Genomic DNA, 18,246 nt, shown 5'->3' with positions numbered 1-18,246 from the left:
GGCCAAGGCTGTTTTGTGACCAGCATTTAAAGCACAGCTTCTATTAAGCACAAATTGGAGAAATTGCACGCTTTTAAAAGCAAAAAGACAAGAGTCATGCTGACTTAATTGCTGTTATAAGGGAGATGAGTGTCTGCGCTGGTTTTTGAATGAATTTATTTTTGAATTGTGGTGATAGAACCACTTTTTATAGTACAAAATACTTAGAAAAGGTACGGACACCAGGATATGGGAGTAAGGACTTGTATAGCTTGTGTGCTCCTAGTCATGTGGTTGAGGAGTGGCTGCTCAGCCTGCTTATTTAAATTTGAACTAGATCTGATATTTTATGAAGCAGTACCAGACTGACCTGTTTTGAAATACTGGATTCGTAGATTTGCGAAGTCATCCACTTATTGACAGCAATCTTCAGCTCTGCTTCTAGTGAAGTGCTCAAATGGCTTCATGTTGTGGGAGAAACCTGCTTTGGTTGCGCACTTCAAGTTTTCACGTGTTTCTGTTTTCCGGTTTCTCTAATATCTTTCATACCAAGAATCTTAGAGAATCTTCTCATAGCTATAAGATTATACTTGATGCATGTTTTATTTTCCTTTAAAGGAGGTGTTTTACAACAGACCTTAAAACATAGAGATGCCCTCATGGCAGTGTTACCGGTTGTCTGTTTTTTTGTTTTGAGTCTGTGAGAACAAGTTTGCTTCTTTGCTCAAAAATGAGGTAGATATTTCAGAGATTCTCATTTAGAGGATCTGTCAGTCCCTATGAATGCATATGGAAAAAGACACACTGCAAAATTCAGCTTTTATATAAAAATGCAAGACTAATTTAAAAAGTTAATGCTCTTTACAGAAAGGAATTGGAGAATCTTTGGAAAGAACAGCACATGTGCTTATATCTAGATGGGAAGAAGCAAGTGTCAGTGCAGAGCAAAAGAGGAGCTGATAAATGCCAGATGTCACTGAGCTCCCAGAGGGTCTTAGGGTTTTGTCTTAAATTCCATGAATGTTTAGGCATAAGCCCCATTCCCTCCCCGCCTCCCCAGCAATTTGTTGGATCACTATGAGTAAGTGAGATTTGAGATAACTTTCCTGTGAAATTCTTCAGAATTGTGGTAAGAAAGCAAGCTACTAAACTGTAAAAACAACAGGAGGAAAATAGAAATGACCAAGGAAGCAATATTCACCTAGAAGGTAAAAAGCCTCAGCAGGTTTAATATTTGTCAGTTAATTGGAGTGCAGATGTCACAGCAAGCTGAGGAAAAATGAATGCTTTGAGGGTACAGAGAATACTTTAAAAGTTCAGAATCATAATATATTAAAGATCTTTTGTAGAATCATTTTCTGAAATAACCTGAAAGGCAGGGTTTTTTTCAAGTTTTCTTTTAAATTTTCCATCCTTTTAAAAGATAACTTTCACTTCCTCAGTTTTGTCTGCTTAACCAGGGCTGAACCTTCCTAAACCAGCTATCTAAGCACTTATCCAAAGCTGAGCAAAACTATCTTTTAAAAAAAGCTTTGACTCATGTATCTTTTTCTATATATATTTTTCATATCTTGCTAACAGATTCTGTTCCTTTAGCGTTATTTTCTCATGGCACATTTATTTTAGTACTTGATATATAGCTTAACTGGCATTGTTCAGTAGTTTCATCTGGAAAAAACTTAAATTTTAGACTGAAGGTTAACACTTTCATGGAATGTACGTGGATAATGGTGATTTAGGGATCTCTTAGGATCTATGCACTTACGATTTTTTTGTGTTGCTGCTCTTCTGTCACACGCAAAAGCTGATTCAGAAGCTGAAGGAAAAGAGCATGTGCTGACTGGGGAGAAGTGTACTTTGAGGTGAAAAGTGGGATGGCAGAAGTGGTTACTGCCTTCAGCTGTTCTTCTGCTCCTGTCCCAGAGGATGGAGCAAGGGCCTTGCACAGAATCCTGCTGCAGATCAAATCCCCTGCTCAGCAGAGCTTGCTTGCAGTCACTTTGCAGTAGCTGCAGCCCTGGAGTAGATTATGGTTATGAGCAAGTGAATTGTTAAAAAGCTAATTTTAGAATATCCTAAGTTCTCAAATGACACTGAGTGTCACTTCTACCAACCATCACTAGTATCTTTATTTTTCCTCAAAGTTTTTGTTGGGTATTCAGTTTAGTAAATGAATTATCTAGACTAGTAGATTATAATGTGTTCTTCCTTCGAGGAAAATCTGAGACAAATGTTTCCTGTCTGTAACAGAACTTATTTGACAATTGTATAAGTTCATATTCCCCCAAAATCTTTTATGATTCTAAGTGTTTTCTGTGCTGTACTTAGATGTGGGTGTTGCAGCAATCCAGTGATTTTTTTTTTCTTTCCCCTATTCATTCTAAACAGAAAGCTTTTGATATATGATATGTTTTCCATGTATGTGGATTTTTTTTTAGTCCTTTTATGTTTACCTGCACACATTTAATACTTTCTGAAACTACTTTAGAAATATTAAAATATATTTGGTTTAATGATCAAAAGAACTAGGAAAAAAAATATGTTTGTGGAAAACTGCATATTTTGTAAATTCTGCATAATGTTTCTCCACGAAGTGTTTAAACATGCTGCCTCCAGGAACCTTTAATGACAGAGTTCAGTTCAAGCACAATGAGTACTTCAGTTTTTGCCACGTACAGTTTTTGAGCTAAGTATTGTATACTCTGTCTTTGAAAAACAGAACTGCATTAGGTGAGTAGCAGTAAAATAAAAACTGCTAAATTAAACAAAACAATGTATGTAACTCGTAACAGCCTCCAGTTATCAAGTGTATAAATTTGTGATTAAGTGCATCACTGGTTGATGCTCATAAGACATATCCTTACCTTTAATTAGAATGTTGAGTGCAAATGTTAAAATTTTTCAATACTTAATATACAAACTAGATACATTTCTCTGAAAATTATTTTACATTTTGAAAACATGGCCAAGAAATTACCCTTCTTCCACCCAGTACTGTTTTTCCTGAACAAGATTTAAGGTTGGAATTATGTTTGATTTTAAAATCAAATGTCTAATAATTTCCTTCTGGGTGAAGAAGGGGAGGAGTATCTTGCTTAAGAATAACTTTTTTTTAGGGCTTGGCTGGCCATAAGAAGATTTGGAATAGTTTAGCATCAGATTTTGGTGTCATGTTTTCAAATCCTTGCATTTTTCCCCAGCTGCAGTACTGACAAACTAGGTAGAGACTAAAACTGATTTGAATGCTTTGCTGTTGCAAGTCTAGACTAAGGTGTAATAGTGCTGCTGATCGGGAACCATCTTGGAATTGAGGCCTGCTGTAGAAAAAGAAATCATGATATTGAGGTCTTCCTTTTGCAAACACTTCACTGAAAACAAAGCTTTTGTTGTGAGCAACATGATAACCTATTTCTCTGTATTTGCAACTTCTGAGCTAAAGATTGGCTACTCTTATCTTTAAAATATGTATTTTGACGAGAGCAGTAGATTAGAGGAAATAATACACTATTGTTTTGCTAGGCTTTTGACATGCTAAAGTTTGCTGTCTTGTCTTGGAACTCTGCAGTCTGAGCTTGCACTGCTCAGACTGTTTGGGGTAGCTCTGTTTTAAAATATAGTGACATAAAGTCTGTTGCGTCAAAGGAGAATGCTTTAGAATGAAATAAGGCATTATTTCAGTTTTTGGTATTAGCCTAAAGTTTACAGTACACACTAAAGTCAACATTTTAAATTGCAGGAGTCTGTCTGAAAGCTACATCCTTAAATGGTGGTGTGCATAGTTGTTGAGTTGATTTTGACAGCCCTAATGGGGAACAGGATGACTGAAGAGATTTAGTTTAAACCTGTAGAAGATTAGTTCAGTGAAAAGGCTTCATTTGTGTTTACTACTGTCTTAGCTTTAGGTGGTGGTTGCATTGGTGACAGCATGTTAAGGATCTCATCGAGTGTGTGGCTTCTCTTGCAGCATTGAGTAGTATGCAATTCTACAAATTCTTTTATAAAATGAATAATTTTAAACAATGGGTGCAAAATTGCAGTTTAGCAGTGTATTTAACACCTTAAATGGCTACCTTTTCATTATCATCAAAATAAATTTAATTTTCTTTTTTCTTTAAGAAGGCTTTTTTTCCTTGTTCTTTAGGTGTGACGTAAAATACCAGGGAGTTACTTTGCCATTTTTACTTTATTTCTGAGTGTGGTGCAGCAGTAATCACAATGCCATTTGGCTTTGCAATCAGAATGCTGCAAAAAAAATGGGCCCTGGAATATTTTAAGAACCATGCTGCTTAACGCATCCTACTGTTTCCATTAAAAAACAAAAACACCCCCCCCCCCTTTTTTTTAAAAAAAAAAAAAAAAAAAGATTCCTTTCTGACCTTCAGTTAATGTTGCATTTATGAGTCTACCAAGAGTCACAAATTCTTAAATATGTTTTAGGATGGCATACTAAAAAGCCACATTAATTTGACTGTAACCTGCCTATGGTCTGGGGAGACTTCTGCATTTGCAGAATGTACTTTCAGTATTCTTGCAATGCCTGCAGAAGGAGAGTCCCCGAGAGGCAAGGAGGCTGCCAGGAAGTTGTAGCAGCTCATAAATATTTCTTTCTCGTCAACAATTGAATATACTAAATGTTCTTAGTGTTTTGAATTTTCTGGTTTTATTTTAAGGTAAGACAAGGTGCTTGACATGTGGTATGTACAGAGTGAGTCTTTTGCCGGGATATTCTTAGCCATTTCTATTTTTAAAACCCTTCTGGGGAAAAACAAAAAAGAAACCCAAATGTAAAGGCTTCTAAAAAGCCTTAATATTTTCAGCATAAAATAGAAATAATGGAGTTAGCTGTTTCTTGAATATATAACATTCATATATATATATTTCAAATTCATAACCTGCAATTCAAATGCATAACCTATGCTTTGCATTAATGGTTTTATGGGCAAACATAGGATTGGATGCATCTTTAAAATGAGTTGTGTTGTCTTGCAGTTGTCCTGTGTGGGTCTGCTCATTCATAAATAAAATAAACCCTGAACAACTTACTAGTTCATTTTCTGGTAGAAACTCCAGTAGAAAATGGGCCCAGTACTGATTTACTTAGTGTCAACAAACTCCATTTGACTAATGAAAGAAGAAAGTTACTCTTGCTTCCTGTTAGTCCTCATCCTTATCTTCCTATGCAGTGTCTTAACTGCAGGAAATGCTTAGGAAACCAGGGCTTGGTTCAAATAAAATGTTTCAGAGGAAGCAAGCCTCCAAGTTTTGACTATGTCAAGGAGGGCATGGGCAGGCATTTCAGCTGTCTCCAAAAGTAAGTGGAACATGTTGTTATGCAAAATATGATAAGTGTGCTGCTCCTGAAAGAGTAGCATGTTTAGAGTCAACTTGGAATTGTCCTGACCTGAGGGATGGTTACCATTTGTTATCGAAAGCACAGATCTGGACTGTTGGCCAACATTCTCAACTGAGAGCAAGTAAAAAATTAAAGAAGTCCTATTTCTTAAGATTTCTCCCATAATAGAAAAACTTTGTGATGGATACTTCTGGAAACTCTAGATCTTGAGAACATGAGCTAGTTTTGAATTACTTCAGAGTTTATTCTAACCTCTCAGTTTATAGTCTTTATATACTTGCCTAATTCATAGGTTGTAGAAAAAAAAAAATAAATGATGTATGATCTAGCAAAAATAGTGTCTAGTGAACAGTTGCAGACTACCTAATGATAGTTGCTGTAGAAGATTTCATTTAATGAGGCTTAATATATTACGGAAGTACAAATGTAGAAAACTTTTCTACATATATTTTTGGCTTCAACTGAATAGTGTGTGTAGGAACTGTTAAGAAACATTAAACTATGAAGAAATATTGAACTATATGTAAAGTGATGATTTTGCAGAGAAAGCTGGAAGATGATACCAGTCTGGCTTAGACGTAACGTGAAAGATACCTCAAGATTTAAGAGAAGGGGAAAGAACATTCTTCCATGATGCAGATGTGCAACTGATCTCACTTGCAAATATTTTGACATTGTTTTTGCTCTGCTCAAGGTCTTAGCTGCCTGATCAGCCTAGTGCTTCCCTGGAGAGTGAAGCTCTATTGCCTGTTAACTCTCCTACCCGTCCATTCTCATCTCCATACTACCTACCCTCCCTTGCCTTGCCAGCATGTCTGCTGTCAGTCCTCAGCTTTGTGCCCTGTGAATGGATAAAGCCTCTCTAAAACCTTTGGGAAGGCCATTTTCTCTTTCTTTGCCCTCGTCTAAACTAGGAAGGGTGGAAGTGGGAGAGAATGACCAACCATTAAGAAGCGGTGGGTGGAGCTGGCAACCAAAGAGTCTGGTGCGATGTAAGCGGAAGGGAGCTCTTGATGAGCAAAATGGGCCGAAGTGAAATCACCTCAAGCATATGCAAGTAAATAAGGAAGTGCCTACAGGACTAGTTTGTGAGGGAAACTCTCATGCCCTGTCTAGGAAGACTGCATGCCAGGGTGCCTCTCTGATGTGGCTCTGTACTAATGGGAATATTGCATGGGGAAAAAGCAGGGGAAATGAGAAGTATCTGTGTAGTTACAGGGCTACAATCCCATTGGGATCACAGAGATGTGTTGCCTGCACCCCTGCAATGCTGCAACGGATGGATACAGGCTCCTTACAATGGACAGGCCGTGATGGAGGGGAAGTTGCCCTTTATGTGAGAGAGCAGCAGGAGTGCATGGAGCTCTCTCTGGGAATGGGTGAGGGGGTTAGCTGAGAGTTTTTCAGTCAGGATTAGTGGTCAGACCAGCATGGGGGATATGGTAGTGAGTGTCTGCTGCGGATCACCTGATCTCAAGGAAGAAGACAGGGCCTTCTTCATACTCTGGCAAGAAGCTTCATGTTTGCAGACACTCCCCCTCATTGGGGACTTGCCCTTGGTGGAAGAGGACCAGGTTAGGAAGCACTTAGACTGGCCGTACACAAGTTTGTGGGCCCTGATGGGAAGCACCCACAAGTGCTGAAGAAGCTGGCCCATGTCATCATGAAGCCACTCTTGATTATCTTTTGAAAGATCTTGATGATCAGGAGAGGTTCTTGAGGACTGCAAGATAGCAAATGTCACTCTTGTCTGCAAGGATCTGGAAACTATGGGCCAGTCAGCCTCACCTTGATCTCTGGAGAGACAATGGAGCAATTAGTCCTGGATATTGTTTCCAGACATGCAGTGGACAAGATGGTGATTTGAAGTAGCTAGCATGGATTTATGAAGGGAAAGTTGTGCTTAACCTTGTAGCCTTCTAGGATGAGATGACCAGCTTCGGGATGTTGTTTATTTCTGTTTTAGAAGTTTCACATAACCTCACAAGCTGGTAAAGTGTAGGCTAGACAAGTCATCAGTAAAGTGGATTGAAAACTGGCTGAGCTGCAGGGCTCAGAGGGTTGTGACCAGCAGCATGAGACGTAACTGGAGACCAGTTACCGGTGGTGTCCCCAAGGGTCCCTACCAGGGCCAGTACTGCATGTGGAAGGAGGTAGGGGTTCAACCAGCTGGAGAGCAGCTTTGCAGAGAGGGACCCTTGGGTACTGGTGGACAGAGAGCAAGTTAAATACGAGGCAGCAATGCACGCTTGTGACAAAAAAAAAAAAAAAAAAAAAAAAATGCTGGCAGAGCCCTGGCTGCTCTAGGCAGTGTTGGCAGGCTTCTTGTAGGTGCTTCTTCCCTGCTCAGCACTGGTGAGATCACTCTAGGGGTGCTGGGCCCGGTTTTAAGAGGCTGAGGGAGCTGGGATTATTCAGTCTGGAGGGAAGCTCAGTGGGATCTTACCAACGTTTATCTGTTGAGAGGGTCTAAAGAAAAAGGAGGCAGATTCTTCATAGTGGTGCCCAGTGACAGGGTTAGAGGCAATGGGCAAAAGCTGAAACGTGGGAAATTTCACTTGAATGCAAGAAAGCACTTGCTGTGCAGATGACTGAACACTGGAACAGATTGTCTAAAGCAAGGCTGGGGAGTGTCCATCCTTGGAGATGCCCAAAACCAAGGACGTGGTCCTGAGCAACCTGCTGCAGCTCACTGTGCTTGAGCAGGGGGGTTGGACCAGGTGCTCTCCAGACAGATCTGGTTTCTTACCCCAACTGTCCTGTGATTCTGTGATTGTCCTGTATAAAAGTTCATGATTCAGCAACTGCAAGAAATTCAGCAAATGATATCAAGCAATTTCAGGAAATGATATAATACAGCAAAATACTTGGGTATTAAAATGTTTTAAATTGTATGAACTAATAAAGTGCCTGGCTATCAGCACATGAAATAGGTTTCCAATATATGGGTGCCATTTCCATTTAAGACTATTTTAATTATGTCATCATTTTGGAGGCTTAAGCGTGTATGTATATATGCAGGCATATATGCATGTACAGTGTTTTCCTCTTAAATATGTCAAATTTCACTCATGTGTAACTTCTTGTGTATGTGCTTAGATAAGATGTGGTCCGTGGGCAAGCTTATAAATGAATTTGTATAGCAATATGTACTCGTCTATGATGAGGTACTGAAAAATGCAATGCTTGCAATGAATTTGCACTATGAAATAGAGTGTATATGTAGTCCAGCAAGAGTTTCTTGCTTTCTTTTTAGAACCTCTTGAGGGACTCATCAACACAGTAAAGAGCACCTGAGAAACCTTTTAATGCAGTAACTGTCATTTCTCTAATTCTAGGAGCAATTATCTCCCAGAAAGTTGAGTAAGGGAGTAATTAGCAGACTTTGGCTGGGTCAGCACCTGGTTCTTTCTCCAGGTTGAGCTCTGTTTAGCCCTGGCTGCATCATGTGCGTTGCCTGCTTTGGGGAAGAGGTGCTGAGCGGCTAGGACGGGTATTGAACACCAGAGATAGTGAAGTATCTTCCTGTCACTTTCGCAGCAGTATCTTAGTAAAGAAGAAATATTTCAGCATGGTGGCAGCATACATGATCTCTTTATTGTGAAACAAAAGTCTCTCTTCCTGTTCTAAATTCTCTTTGAAAATCTATTTGAGTGTCTGTTGAATATCAGAGAAGAATGAAAACCAGATAGTTTTCTTTTATTTTCCATTGAGCTTTTAAGGTTTTCATGAACATGCTTCGGAAAACATAATTTCTCTCAATTCTTTATGTTGTCCTCTCTAGGGATACTGTAAATCAAGATATTAGGACAACAAATCTGCCTGATTATTGCTTACTCTGCTTAATTCTCTCTGTAATTAATTCTCTCCATAGGAGAGTGAGTGTGTGTGTGTGTGTGTGTGTACAATATAAATATCCCTCGACTTTTTCTCTCTCCGGCTGTGTGCCCATACACATATTGTGGAATATATACTAATGTGACTAGATCACTGTCTGGTTTCGCTGTGTTCTAGCAAAGGGGGATAGGGTAACAAGGCTTTGGCTGTGTATCTCGTGTCCTCCTTCCCGCCCTGTTAAGTTTTCAGTTGAAGCTATGAAGTTCTCTAATATATAGATAATACCAAAGCCTATTTCATAGTATTTCATAAAGGTTTTTTGTTTGTTTGAGTAGAAGGTACAGACTTGTTTGATCGGTGGCATTTGTGTCATGTTCTTATTGCCTCTGCGAGAAGTATGTAGAATCTGTTACCATGCTTGGTATGGGTATTTTTTTGTTGTTGTTGTTGTTGCTGTTTGTTTCTTTTCAGAGGTTTCTCCACGGATTACATGCATTTCACTTAGTTTCACACAGAGTATATTTTCCACAAGTTTGTTATATCTGGCTGCTAAAGCAATGTGAATGGGAGCCAGCTGAGATCAAACAGAGAGTGGTAGTTGAAATGAGATCCTTTGGAAGGAAACCTTTGAGGCAGAATGAGAGAGGCCAATCTCGGATCCTGAATCCTGAGAGGAGACAAGACTATGCTCCCAAAGACATGCAGTGAAAATGTGTTTGGATATGGCACTTAGATATTGCTAACAGGATAGAAAAGACTTTAAAGACTTCAGTTCTTCCTCAGAATTGAGTTTAAGTGTGTGTAAGAGCATAAGAGGTAAGACTACACATACAACATATCATTTTGTTTTGTCCCCCTAGCTGCAGGTGCCCAGTGGAGGAAAAAGCTAAGAGATACTGCAGTTAAAATATGTAGTAGTGTGCTGTACGAGTGCCTTACCTGTGCTGTTTTTAAGTCTTGAATATATATCTTTAGAAGCATTTGTTTTTTTCTGACAGTTGTCTTTGTGAGTGAAATGTATATTTTTTTTTTCCCAAAGCTGCGAAAGCACAGGTCCTCCTTTCAAAAGTCAGGAATAGGTGAGTCCAGAATGTACAAATGAGGATATGAAAAAAAAAATTGAGAATCAGCAGTCTTCTGGGGCAGAGTTTTCTCATTGAAATATGTGCTAACAACAAACCTTTTTTTTTTTTTTTTTTCCCTCCCGTCCCGAGTTGCATGCTTCTGGATATCTTACTCTTAATGGAAAACACTTAGGTCTGTCCAGTGAGAGGATGGTTGAGCTACACATGAGGCAGTTTGAATAGTTGGCTCTCAGGAGGTCTAAAACATGGCAATTTTGTGTATGATGTGAATTGGCTCTGCCCTGTGTTCTACCTGTTGCCAAATGAGTACCCATAACTCAAGGATTGCATTAGCCAAAAAGACATGAACCTGGGAAGGTAAATCACCTGGGAAGGGTAAATGTCATCTGAATTTTGCATGTTCATGTAGTGACTCTTTGGTATGCACCTGCCTGTGTTTATTGGAGTTTACTGGGTTGGAGACAGGAGAGAGAGCAGTTCTGAGGTCTCAGTTGTCTTGCTAACAACTCACATGTACTCACTCATACGGTTGCCGTTAAGTTCATTAGTCTGTTACTCATGTGTTCAGTACAGGGGGCTCTTTTGTTCCTCCTGGTTTTCTTTCCTCATTCTCATGACCACACCATGATATGCTCGTGGGCAAGTGTGGTGGGTTTTCAGGCCTAGCTGCTCTAACTCTGCTCCTCTCCAAGGCGGCAGGACCAGGCAGACCAGGTTTAGAGCACCTGGGTTAAACCTGGTTTAGAGTTTGGAGCCAAACTTATCTGGGGCACATGCTCGTGCCCTGAGCTTTGGTAATGGAGAGGGAATGGTGGGAATAGGTTATTTATTTATTTTAAACCTGAATTTAGCATCCAGACTTCAGACTATGTATTACGTGAGTCTGGCCTCACAAAGAATTTGCTGGATGTATTTGTCTTGATATGCCGATTGTGATAAGTCATAAAGCGCATTTTTATTAATTTAAATTAATTATTAGTTAATTTATTTTGTTATAAGAATATTTCAAGCAAATTTGATTTACCTTTCCTCAACTGAATTAGGTGACGTCATGATCTGCACTGTTTCATGATCTAAGTGTCTCTTCTTGGCATTAGATTATCATTTTTCTTTCTTCCCTTCCCCTTCGCATCTTTTTGAGAAGGACAAAGAGGTTTTGCTGTTAAGTTAGTTGAAAAGTCCAGATGATGAGTGAACTCTGAAATTGTGATGGTCTGTGTGTGGGGAGTTTTTTAATTTATAATCTTGATGGCTAGCTGAATTTGTCATTTCTAAGACTCCAATTTCTAAATCAACAAAATAACAGTTTTTAAAGGCAGGTTTACAATAATAGTTGTCTAGAAATTTAAGTGTCTGTTGACTTTTGTCCTGGTATTGTGCATCTAACTTTTACCCTTGACAATATACCTACTCAGAGGCCTCTTTGATTTCTTTATTTTGTTTTAAGTCAGGCTCTTTAACAAATAATTTTTGCTTTGATGGTGTTTGTGATATAAGGATGGTGTATGTTTTTGGTAGTTGTCTAGATCAGCCATCAACAGAGAACATGCTTTAAAAGTTTATTTTTTCATAAAGTAAACTAGCTACTTTTGGTTTTTAATGGTGCATGTCTCTGGGAGTATGAGTAAGGTGACATGAATATGCCAGTAAGTATTTAAACTTTTCACTGTTTTTCCCTGCAAGAATACTTAAAATGGTATTGCCTTGAAAAGCACGAGGTATGTGAGCCAGCATACTGCGTGCTTAAGTTATTGGCATGACTGTCACTTGCTTCTAATGTGTCTTTAGTGGTTACAGTTTGGAATTGAGTGATGCTGCACAGCCAAGTGTATAGCCTTTTATTTTAGGAAGTCAAAAGTAGCATGTTAAATTAAATGAAGAGCCAGCATTAGGTTTGAGTGGCCTGTAATTACTCCAAATGACAATAGGAAGACACTGCTTCTCTTTTATATAGGCTGTTGAAGGGACCATATTGATTTGTTTTCTCTTACTATTGATTAAGCATTATCAGGTAAGTTGTTGTTGTTCTGGGCTCGCAGTTCTTCAATCCTGTCTGTAACCGCTCCCCCCAGCACGGTCAGAACGGGGTGCGGGGGCGGGTGCCCACCGCTCCGGCCCAGCCACGGTGCAGTGTGTCCGGCGCCTTCGTGGTGTCCCTACCCTGGCACTTTGGCTGTTTTCCTGGTTGCTTCTGCGCATGTCCTTTTCCCTCGTGCCCAATCCAATTTTTGAAGCATCTTCATAGAATCCTTAAGGTTGGAAGGGACCTCTGGAGATCATCTAGTCCAACCCCGCTGCTCCAGCAAGGGCACATGGCACCGGGAGGCATCCAAGCACCTTTTGAAGATTTCCAGAGAAGGAGACTCCAGAACCTCTCTAGGCAGCCTGTTCCAGGGCTCTGTCACCCTCACTGTTAAGAATTTTTTTCCTTAAGTTCCTGTGGATCTTCTCTGTGTTTGTTTAGATACTTTCGAGGGGCATGTCCAAAGATAATTTCCTGAATTTTCCTCTCTTCGTGAGTACCTAACATGGACCAGGTCCCTAAAGCCATCCACGTAGCTTAGAGGCTAGTTGTAATCCCAACCTCTCTAGTTTTCTCAAATCTTGGACCTGTGATGAGAGGGACATCTGTCCCAGAGTGAACCTCTTGTCAGCCTTGTTATGAAACCAGATGGAGTTGCTTATAATCTAATTTTGAAGTGTAGCTTTAGTAATTTCAAAATTGATTTATTTTCATGGATAGCATTTCTTGTTCCTCCTATGCTGTTTTTATTTCAAGTCTTTAAATGCTTATTTCATAATAGTTAATCAGTGTTAGAAGTTGAACAGTTTGTTGATCTTTGTTATAGGAAGTTCTGTGGCTTTTGATTTTACTGATTATCACTTCAGTGATTTTAGTGACTTATATGGCATAGTGCATATACAACAGAGATTCACAGTTTTAGTGAAGGTTTTGAAAACATTATACTTTGTGAAGCACTTGGAAGACTGTAGCTTGTACATGACTTTGGAAAATAGCAATGAAGGACAGGCTAAAATGATACGTTCTTCACTTTCTTCATGCTTAAAATTTGGGTCTGCAGTTACTACGTAAAAGATGGTCTGTATCTCATCTGTCTTATTGTTTCCTTTTGAAAGAAGACACCACGCAGTGTTTCAAGGAGACAGGCTGCATCTTGAATCTTGAGTCTCTTTAAGAATTCTCCTGAATAAGTTTGTAAAGCACTGGGTGTTTTATGGTTCTTTTTCTTTTTTTTTTTTTTTTTTTTTTTTTTTAAGCATTCTATGAATCTGAAAAATAATCCATTTGTGAGATGAGTACAAGTACTAAGATTATTCCAGTCTTAAAGCTTTTTGACAGATATCTCAGGTGTCTTGTGGTGTGGTAGTCTTTATTTCAGTTTTCTATATTTCTGAGATTAAGACTTGAAAATACATAAATTACAAAGGCAGCAATGAAGATGGGCAAAATCTGTATTTTACTGTTGTGTTCTTTTAGTGACCACAAATCAGTACCAATATTAAGATCCTCAAGGAAAGACTTTTTAACAAAAAAGTAATTAGATTTTTTTTTCATTCTTATGTGCTGTTGATGCTGTAAAATTGTTATTTTGTCAAGGACTACCGTATCCAAAGTGTACGGCATACTCTCCTAGAGTCAGGTTGTCGGTCACCCTGGAGAAATGGAATGGCTGTGACAGAGAAATAAAATGAGGAGACAAGTGTATCAAATTCTTGTTTTGTTTTCTTTTGGTTTTCATTTCATCCTAAAAATGAAATACAATTTTTGTTATTTGTACTTATTCCTTTCATGCACTTGTTTTTTTTTTTTAATAACTACAAATTATTACTAAAGATTTGAGCGTTCTTCTGCATCTAGCAAGCTGGTAGTTAATTGGCAGTCTATAGGGCATCACTTGCGGCTTGTGCCATGTTGGAATTGTCTTCTGATGCTGCGGGAAGTAGCATCATAAACTGTAGCTGTTGCCACTGTTAACTGAATTTATGCCATCTTGTAAAAGTGCCTTCTGGTATATTTATAAATTCTATGTTTTGACTGAAGGTACAGGGTGATTCAGTAGCTACCAGTATGTGACTTTTTGTATTTATTTGAATGGATATGTTAGCTTTCCCTGGAAGGCTCGTTAAATACACAACATAACATTATCTGTTAAAGTGTTTATGTCATTTGTTATGTTTGTAACGAATGGTTAGTCTACCAGTGTGAGGACTGACTTCCCCCAGCAGAACAGGGCAGTTTGTCTTCTTACAAGATGAGAAGAAAGCTGGGGGTGAATTTGAGCTAAGAAAAGTGCTTTCTTGCATGTACGAAGCTCTTGCTTCAGTCTTCAGTTCTAGTTCCTACCTTTGCAGTTGCCAGGCCTAGTGGCTGCCCCCGGCAGGAATGATGGCAGCGTGAGGGGCAGTGCTCGCGTCTCAGGTGTGATTCGCGCTGCGGGTCGCCCCAAGAGCACGTGGCAGCTCTTGTGGGTAAGCCAAACCCTGCAACGTGGGTGTGCAGCTGCCGGGATGCCCTCCAGCTCCCCCAGCGCCGCCCCCACGGGAGAGCGCGCGGCCTGAGAACCTGCAACTGCCACCCTGGGCAGCGCTGAAAAACACAGAAATCCTAGAAAGCTGCTCTTGTGAAGATGCACCGGTGTCTTTGCAAAAAGTCATAGTTCCTGCCCAGTTTGGGGGCAGGATCTTCAAAGCAGTCGGATGCATTGATGCCAGCAGTGCTCCTCCAGGCTTTCCCTCTCCTGGAGGAGGTAGATGCATTCTAATGAGGTGGCTCTAACACTGGAGTCGTCAGCATGGTCGGGATATGAAGAAATACGTGTTGCCAAGAACAATTTCCATACTTAATTAAACTAATTATTAAAAGCTTTCTTAATTTCTTTTCTTTTTATTAACTGCATTCGTAAGCCTCCATATTAATGTCAGTGTGCTTTATCAGCCTGCAGGGCATAATCTCGATTAGTTTCTGGGCTGCTTTCTTATACAATCATCAATATAGGAAATAGTCTTAGAAAATTCAATTTTAGCTGAGAGCCTAAATATACATATTGAGAAGCCAAAAGATATTCCATACTAGGGCTCCATTTTTCATAAGGTTTTCCTTTTTCTTTCAGTGGCTCTAAGCATGTATTTTATGAGTCAGTGGAACAAGGTCAAAGCTGTGAATCACAGGTCTTTACAGTGTATATGTAGTCAGACAGCCATGTGTGTGTCTCTGTGAAAATAAGATCAAAAGGTACAGGCTTGAAGGCAGAGTTGTTTTCTCCTGCATAGAGTTATAATAGTAGATACGAGTTAGATATTATGTTTTGAATTTATAGTGTACATCTCAATGGCTCTTGCTTCCTGTCACAACATGTATATGTTTATTAGGTTTGTTAAACGAACAGTTATAGTTTGTTATTCTGATGATGGGGCTGATCACAAGAGCAGATAAGTTACATGACGAAACGTTTTCTTCTTTTGTCCCAAGCATTGTAAGAGAGCATCAAAAATTCTGCGGGGCTTCTGAGAAACTCCATTTTCCCTTTTCCAAGAGCTGTAGTTGGTTGATTAGCTCAGCTTCTCCTCATCATTGCTAGGGATAGCTTCACCCAAGCGTTTCGTTATCCTTTTTGCAGTGGTTAAAGCCAAGTGCTCTTCCCTTGGCGCTTTCCTGAGGCAGAGCAAGGGACGGGCTAATCCCCTTAGCCTGTTAAATGTCCCGTTCCATCTGGTAGCTGATAATTGCGTTCTGTGGGGATTAGCGCAGTGGGATATGCTTAGTGTCATGAAAGCTTCACCCCAAGTGTGAAAGTCAGCTGAGTACAGGCAGGCGGTTTGGGATCTTTCTTTGGTGTTTTATGGCATTTGGTATGGGGCATTTTATATATATATATATATATGTGTGTGTGTGTGTGTGTATAATAGCTATCCATATCTGTGTATCCATTTGTCACATGCAAAGGTGTGTGTGATACCCAGGACCTTTACAGGCCTTTGTATGTGTGAAATAGATTATAAATTTATTTGGAAACATCAGTAGTCTAAATATCCTCCCAAACTCCTTTTAATGGGTAATAGAATAGTATAACTGTATATGCTTTTGTCTGACTTTTAGGGGGAAATTCCATGATTTATAAATGTACTAAATATATCCTAAATGCTAACTCTACTTTGACTCCAAACTGCTATGGCATGGAAAGCATGGGGATTAGTTGTTACTAGTCTAGCGGCAGTAATATATTAAATATTACTCAGAAGCCTTAGTCAGTAGAGATGGAATTTGAATAAGCTCTGTATTGTGCACGCTCTTTAAGAAATACCAAAGTAATTTGGTATTGGCAAGGATAAGAGGATTTTGAGCCAAAAGCAAACTATTATTGCAGGCAAACAGAATGAATGTGGTTTTAAATTTGGTCAGTTTAAAGCAGGAGCTTAGCGTAGAAGAGCTCTCACTCTCTCTAGCTCTCTCTCATTCAAAACTAAAAATCCCCTTTTTTCTTTTTAATTTAGCTAATGCTGTCAATTGTGTGGATAGTAAACCTTGTGGCTCAGAACATTTCAAAAGCTAAATGCAATTTAAAGATGTGTTTAAATGTTCATGATATATAGAACAGTAATTCAGGTCTGATTAATATCTTAAAAATCTCCATTCTTTCTAATCTTCCTGTATCCTGTAAAAAGGGATACAGGTTGCTCTGTCCTGATGAATACCTGCGCCGTTCAGCTGGTTTGGTAGGTTAAAACAGGATTTGCTTGGGCTGCACTGTGTTGTTATAGTAGAGTTTCTAGCCAGATAGATGAGATTGATGACCGTGCATGTTTGTATAAAAACAAAAGCCAGATGTATAAATACACAGTGTGTGCACGAGGTCCTTCAGCGACATTGTGGCATCGCGCTGGCCAAAGAGGCCCTGGGAACACCTGCGTGGTCGGGGCTCCCCGAGCTCCCGTCCGTGCCCTGGCAAGGGTATTTGGGCTCGTGTGTGCACGAGGTGATGGTTTGAATGGCCTCCTGCAATCCCTTCGCCAGCCCTAGGGCATCTTTGGTTGAAGCTCAGCCTTCTCTGACTTAATCCTGGCTGTGACGGGACTATGGCTAACAAAGAGCCCGAGTTGTAGCAATGGGCTGCTGGGGTGGTTTCATGAGCCCTGAAGGTGGGAAGGGTGGCACAGGCTGAAGAATATTTTGTTATCTTTCTTCGTTACCAGTGAAATTGTTTATGAGGGGAGGGAAGGGAGGAAAGATGGAGAAATCTGTTATTTTTGTCTAATGTGCTGTTGTTTCTAAATAAATCTGTGTGAAATGTCATGGGGTGCAACTCTTGCAACCTGGCCCACCAATGCTTTCCCCAAAACAAACCCCTGTGAGTTTCTTCTCTTGCCCAGCTCTATCACTTCTGGGTCTGTCAGATGAAAACCCCAGTGGGAAGAGCTATGTACCCACTAGGAACATAAAAAATGTAGAGGGATTTTTCAAATTTTTAGCATTTTTTTTTTATTATTTATATATGTAGGTATGTATCTTAAATTACCTCCAGGTAATTAGTGTGTCTTTGAATTTATGTTACTTTTAGGAGAGTAGTGCTTTGGTATCCTCTGAGCTAGAAAAGAGGAAGGAATACTGATATTGCCTACAGATGGGAAAATTCATGTTTCAAATTAGAATTTCATTTAATCAAATCTGGTGCTTGTGAAGGTCTGATATATGCTGAATATTTGAAACTCTGTTGAAATTATGCTGTCTGGAGGAAACCTTCATTTGCACGGTGCAACTTCATGATGATGAGACTCAAGTAACAAGTAAAAGTCATGTTCATGCTAACAAACGTGCAGATGATTTCAGGCACAATGACATATTTTCCAAAAAACTGTATTTATTTGGCCATCTGTATTTTAGAATATTTGTGTAAGCAAAGCTGGAGTAACAGCAGTAAGTAGTTCTAAAAACAAGAAATATGTTATATATCTTTTTTTAATTTATTTGTTTGC

At 39.4% G+C, this 18,246-nt stretch overlaps 1 protein-coding gene across 2 annotated transcripts in view; it reads left to right on the top strand.

Moving 5' to 3' along the window:
• Positions 1-18,246, top strand: part of CNOT2 (CCR4-NOT transcription complex subunit 2) — an 83,957-nt gene that overhangs the window by 28,210 nt on the left and 37,501 nt on the right. The gene's annotated exons all lie outside the window — the stretch shown is intronic.

This window comes from Tinamus guttatus, unplaced genomic scaffold, assembly GCF_059628265.1.
Source record: "Tinamus guttatus ecotype Peru unplaced genomic scaffold, ASM5962826v1 Tinamus_guttatus_pri_ptg000171l, whole genome shotgun sequence".
NCBI lineage: Eukaryota > Metazoa > Chordata > Aves > Tinamiformes > Tinamidae > Tinamus > Tinamus guttatus.
This window is presented reverse-complemented; position numbering and strand designations above follow the sequence as displayed.